Source organism: Mauremys mutica, chromosome 6 (genome assembly GCF_020497125.1).
Source record: "Mauremys mutica isolate MM-2020 ecotype Southern chromosome 6, ASM2049712v1, whole genome shotgun sequence".
NCBI classification, from domain to species: Eukaryota; Metazoa; Chordata; order Testudines; family Geoemydidae; genus Mauremys; species Mauremys mutica.
In genome coordinates, this window is record NC_059077.1 from 11,933,791 (window position 1) to 11,940,694 (window position 6,904).

Here is a 6,904-nt window from a genome sequence, read left to right on the forward strand (position 1 = left end):
ATGACGCATAGAAGCCTTGTCTTATAACAGGCTTATTCAAAGTGATACAAGTGACAAAAGCGAGATCTTGGAAGAGTGTTGCAGTTTTCATAATGTAATAAAAATACTGTAATGATAAATAAATAGTGTATAATAAGCAAGTCATAAAAACAATTTTTATATTTCCAAGATCATTGCTTTTATAATTTATACTCCGGTAAAGGAGAAAATCCCTGGAAATATTCATTTTTAGGATATGTTCATGAGACACGACATTTTAGTGCAAGGGGTTCACAGGTTGTTAAAGTTTGGGAACCACTGCTCTAACCAATAATGCTGCATGACAAGCTATAAGATAGATATGGGTGATATAGTCCACTTGTCTTGGCTATGTCTACATCACAAGCTGCAGCTATGCTGCTGTATCATAGATGCTTCCTACGTGAACAAAAAGGAGGTTTTCCATTGATGTCGTTAATCTGCCTCTCCAAGATGCAGTAGTTAGGTTGACAGAAGAATTCTTCCAGTGACCTAGATGCATCTATGCTGGGGGTTAGATTGACCCAACACTGGAAATTAAGTCGACCTATATACAGCTCTGAGGGTGCAAAATTTTTCATGTCCCGGAGCGATGCAGCAAGGTAGATTTAATTTTTAAGTGTCGACCAGGCCTTGTACAACTACCAAATTTCAGAAATTGGGCTAAATCTTAAAAATAAAGAAACTGGAAATGACAGGGACTTTCAATTGGTCACTTCAGCCTTAATTCTGCAATACTTACAGTTAAGCAGAGGTTTAAATGTATGTACTTAAATCCAATTGAGACTCGTTGTACAAATACGTAATAAGAGACAGTCACTGTCCCAGAAAGTGTCCTAAATAGGAAACTTCAAACAAAGGTTCAGAAGGGAAACAAACACTCATAGGTGAAGTCACTTGCCCAAGGTAACAGTGGCATCGCTGAGACTAGAATGCAGGTCTCATAGTTCAGTGCCCTGCCCACTAAGGGCTTGTCTACATTACCTGCTGGATCGACGGGCAGCGATCGATCCAGCGGGGATCAATTTATTCCATCTAGTCTAGATGCGATAAATCGACCGCCGAGCACTCTCCTGTCGACTCCAGTACTCCACCAGGGCAAGAGATGCAGGCGGAGTTGATGGGAGAGCGTCAGCCATCGATTAACCGCAGTGAAGACCCCCCGGTAAGTAGATCTAAGTACGTCAACTTCAGCTACGTTATTCACGTAGCTGAAGTTGTGTAACTTAGATTGATTCCCCCCCCCCACACAGTGTAGACCAGGTCTTAGTCATGTCGCCTCTGTGACTCAGATCATGTGATTATTCAATCTGAACAGGCTGAATTTTTAAAATTATGACGACTCATTTCTTGCAGATATCACTGAAGAAGCAAGTCTTGTTTTAGTTTTAGTCTGAGTTTGGGACTGTGTTCGTACAGCATCTTGCTCAATGCGGTCCTGGTCCGGGACTAGGTGCTATTGTAGTACCAATCAATAATAATAATGAATGTGAGAATAGTTACTATGCTGTGTTGTTGTACTAATAGTCATTTGTTGAAATATTACTGCCCTCTGGTGGTTATTTAGCTACCCATATCTACCACACACACTAATAATATTATCTACATGGTATCAGAACCTTTAGCAAAGTGCTCAGGGCATTGTATAACAATAAAAATAGAGAACCCATCCCTTTAAAATACAAACCCATGAAGATCAAGGCTGGGGTCCACTTTTTAAAAAGAAAATAAAGGGATTGGAAGGAGAGAGAGAGAGACTAAATAAGAGACATCAAATCTTCAAATCCCTTCTCAAGTAGAAACAATGAGGAGTCCAGTGGCACCTTAAAGACTAAGCTTATGCCCAAATAAATCTGCTAGTCTTTAAGGTGCCACCGGAGTCCTCACTGTTTTTGTGGATATAGACTAACACGGCTACCCCTCTGATACTTGGCTCCTCAAGTAGCACTCTCAAAAAAATAGGGGTCAGAGGAGCTAAGAGGAAGAAGCTACAGGGAGGAAGAGATTGGAAGAGAAAAAATGGTTACTCACCCTTTTTGTAACTGTTGTTCTTCGAGATGTGTGGCTCATATCTATTCCAGTTAGGCGCGTGCACATGCCATGTGCACAGATGTCGGAAACTTTTCCCTAGCAGCTACCCGTCGGGCCAGCTGTGGAGCCCCTTGGAGTGGCGCCGATATGGCGCTCTATATATGACCCTGCCAGCCTGACACCCCTTCAGTTCCTTCTTGCCAGCAACTCCGACAGAGGGGAAGGTGTGGGGGAATGGAATAGATATGAGCAACACATCTCGAAGAACAACAGTTACAAAAAGGGTGAGTAACCATTTTTTCTTCTTCAAGTGCTTGCTCATATCAGTTCCAGTTAGTTGACTCCCAAGCCTTACCTCGGAGGTGGGGTCGGAGTCAAGGTATCGCAGAGTGATGTATCGCTCTGCCGAAGGCCGCATCGTCTCGTGATTGGTGGACGATGGCATAGTGCGACATGAAGGTGTGCACTGAAGCCCATGTGGCAACCCTGCAGATTTCTTGGAGGGGTACATGTGCCACGAAGGCTGTTGACAAGGCCTGAGCCCTCGTGGAGTGAGCCGTAATAACAGGCAGAGGGACCTTCGCCAAGTCATAACAAGCGCAAATACATGATGCCGTGATCCAGGAGGATATCCACTGGGAAGAGACCGGCAAACCTTTCATCTGCTCCGCTAGAGGACGAACAACTGGATTGTTTTGCGGAACGGCTTTGTTCGGTCTATGTAGAAAGCGAGCACCCTTCTAGCGTCCAGCAAATGCAGGCTGGCATACGGTTTTGGATAAAAAACCGGCAGGAAAATATCCTGGCTGACATGAAAGCGAGACACAACTTTTGGCAGAAAGGCTGGATGAGGCCTAAGCTGCACCTTGTCCTTATGAAAAATGGTATATGGGGGCTCGCATGTGAGGTCCCGTAGCTCAGAAACACGTTGTGCCGAGGTGATGGCCACTAAAAAGGCAACCTTCCAGGAGAGGTAGAGGAGCGAGTAGGAAGCTAATGGCTCAGACGGCGGACCCAAGAGACGAGAAAGGACTAAATTAAGGTCCCAGGCCGGGACAGGGGACTTCATTGCGGGATGGATCTTTTCCAGTCCTTTTAGAAAACATCTCACGATGGGTTGTATGAACACCGAGCACCCAGAAACACCCGTGTGAAAAGCCGAGATAGCCGCGAGGTGGACTTTAAGAGAACCGAATGCCAGGCACTGGTCTTTCAAGTGCACTAGATAGTCCAGGATGCATGGGATTGAAGCCTGGAGTGAGAATACCTGCCACTGAGCACACCAGATAGAAAAACGTTTCCATTTTGCTTTGTAAGTGGTCCTGGTAGAAGGCTTGTGGCTTTCCAGGAGCACTGGTTTCACCGGGTCCGAACAGGCGAGCTGTGCCTGGTTTAACCATGGATCCTCCAGGCCATGAGGTGGAGTGACTGAAGGTCCGGAGGAGATAACCATGATTCTGGGAGATGAGGTTGGGAGGGAGAGGTAGACACACTGGAGGCCGGACTGACAGGTCCAAGAGGGTGGGGTACCAGCACTAACGAGGCCAAGCTGGGGCCACCAGTATGACATCCACCTTGTCCCTGCAGACCTTGAGAAGCACTTTGTGGATGAGTGGGAATGGTGGAAAAGCGTAGAACAGTTGACCAGACCATGGAATCAGGAAGGCATCTGCAATCGAGTCCAGGCTGTGACCCTGGAAGGAGCAAAAGGTTGGGCACTTCCTGTTGTCCCACGTGGCGAACAGATCGATTCGGGGAAACAGCCAACTACAGAATATGGAGTGGATAATGTCCAGATGAATCTACCATTCATATATAAGGAACCGTCTGCTCAGGCTGTCCACCAGTACATTCTGAACACCCGGCAGGTGTGAAGCTTGGAGAAGGATGGAGCGGGCTAAACAGAATTCCCACAGTAGGAGGGCTTCCCAACAGAGAGGAGATGATCGGGCTCTGCCTTGCCTGTTTATATAAAACATGGCTGTGGTATTGTCCATCAGCACTGCTACACAATGGCCCTGCAAGTGGGACAGGAACGCCTGGCACACGAGGCGGATTGCCCTGAGCTCTTTGATGTTGATATGCAGAGCCAGGTCCCCTACTTGCCATCGGCCCTGAATTGTCAGGTCCCCGAGATGTGCTCCCTAACCCAGCGCAGACCCATCCGTTACCAGGGTCAGAGTGGGCTGGGGAGAGTGGAACGGAACCCCGGCACCCACCATGTGGGGCTCTAGCCACCAACATAGGGAATCAAGGGTATGCCCCGGAATGGTCAGCAGCATGTCCAGACTGTCACGGCTCGGGTGGTACACAGATGTGAGCCATGCCTGCAGAGGCCTGAGCCACAACCTGGCATGCTGCACCACGTAAGTGCGGGATGCCATGTGGCCCAACAGCTTGAGACACTGCCTTACCGTGGTGGTGGGAAAGCTGTGAAGGCCTCTGATTATTTGAGTGAAGGCTAGGCGTCAGGCCTCTGGGAGGAAAGCTCTCGCTCGGTTCGCATCCAGACACGATAAACTCTATTGATCGGGTTGGGGTGAGAACAGATTTTCTGACATTGAGAATGATGCCCAAGTGCTCGAACGTGTCTCTGACCATTTTCACCTGTGATTCTACCTGCTGGTGAGATCAGCCTCATATGAGCCAGTCGTCCAGGTACGGGTAGACATGCATGTGATGGCGGCGAAGAAAAGCTGCCATGATCACCATGCATTTAGTGAAGACACGAGGAGCCATGCACAGGCTGAATGGGAGGGCCATGAACTGATAATGCATCTTGTTCACCATGAAACAGAGAAACTGTCTGTGAGCCGGAGTGATCAAAATGTGAAAATATGCGTCCTTCATATCGAGGGCGGTGTATCAGTCTCCCAGATCCAGGGAAGGGATGATCGTGCTCAAGTAGACTGTGCAGAACTTCAAGCTGATGATGTACTTGTTGAGTTCCCTGAGTCTAGGATGGGCCGTAGGCCCCCTTTTGCCTTGGGGATGAGGAAATAGCATGAGTAGAAACCCTTGCCTCTGAGCTCTTGGGGCACCTCCTCCACAACTCCTAGAGCGAGGCAGGACTGGACCTCCTGGATGAGGAGGTGGTCTTGAGAGAGGCCCCTGAAGAGGGATGGGCAACGGGGATGGAAGGGTGGGAAGGAGCAGAAGTGGATAGAATAGCCCACCTCTACCGTGTGGAGAACCCACCGATCCAATGTAATAAGGGACCATGCACGGCAGAAGCGGGATAGACAGTTCAGAAAGGGAGGGAAGCTGGCCGGGTTGTGGACTGGTAAATTGTCCTCGTGCACATCTTCAAAAGGGGCACTTAGGGCCCAGAGGGGGCTTGGACAGTCCCTGTCCCTGCCCAGGAGGAGGGCATAACGGCCTACGCCGAGTGTATCTATTCCTCCTGTGGGAGAAGTCCTGCCTGGGTCTAGCGGGGAAAGACCGCTGTTGGGTGGGCTGGGGTTTGAATGGCTTTCTTTGTGTCGCCGGGGTATGCATGCCAAGAGACTTAAAGGTGTTAGGTGAGTCTTTCAGGCTATGCAGGCTGGAGTTGGTTTGTTTAGTGAAGAGGCCCTGACCATCGAACGGGAGGTTCTGGATCATTTGCTGAACTTCCAGTGGGAGACCCGAGGACTGAAGCCAGGCGTTGTACTGCATGGCGATACTGGATGCCAGTGTACGCACTGCCACATCCGCGGCATCCAGAGAACCCTGGAGAGAAGTCCAGGCCACTAGTCTGCCTTCCTTGGCAATGACTCCCAGCTCCATCCGTGACTCAGATGGAAAAAGCTTTTTGAACTTCTGAACTGAGACCACAAGTTGTAACTGTATCTGCTAAGGATTGCGAGATGTTTAGCGATCCTCAGGGAGAGGCCACCTGTAGAATAAACCTTTCTCCCAAAGAGATCCAGGTGTTTTGCATCTCTTGGTTTGGGAGTGGACCCCTGCTGGCCCTGCCTCTCTTTCTCGTTCACCACCTCCACCACCAGGGAGCATGGGGGGAGGGGGGAAATGGGTGAAGAGATAACTGGCAGAGCTACCCTAGAGGGCTCTTCCAGTGTCAGAATGTCCACTATAGGGTCCTCTTTCTCAATCACCTCCTCCACCTGGAGGTTCATGTTCAGAGCCACCTGTCGGAGAAGTTCCTGCTGGGCCCTGTAGTCCATGGGTGGTGGGCTGGATGTGGATGCACCTGCCACCGCCTTGAAAGGGGATGATGAGGAGGATGTGACCAGCAAGGCCGCATCCGTGACAGCCTCCTGATCTGCTGGGTCCGGTTCCTCTTGAGCACCGGGTGTAGCCACCACCGGGGGAGGGGCTGGGTCCTGAGTTTGTGCGAGGTCCAGAGGAGGGCAACTGAGGGTTGCCTCAGGGAGACAGGACCCCAAACGTGATGGCGGAGGGATGCTGGGAGGGGTGCCCTGGGCCTGGTAGTATGCCCAGTGGTCCAGAACTGCCACTGGGGCTGCCAATGGGGCTCTGGAGCTGAGGTTTTCCGGACCCTATTGGGGTATTTCCAATGTTCCCAATGCCCTGACCAACCTGAGGGAGGGTGACTGGGAGCAGGATGGCCAAGGAGGGGCAGTGCGTGATTGTGCCAGGGAGGCCTCCGCATCCTCTGATGGGCAGAAAGGGTGCCTCAAAGAATGATGGGATCCGGACGGTGACCGGCGGTGCTGTTGTGGAGAACGGTACCGGGAGATCAACCGGCATCGAGAAGTTGGGCTTCGTCTCAATGAGGAGTGGTGACAGTCATCGGGGTTAAGAGAGGGACCTCCGGGATCATTGGATCTGAGTCTCTGTTATTTATTATTATAGTTAGTGTCTAGGGACCCCAACCAAGACGGGAGCCCAT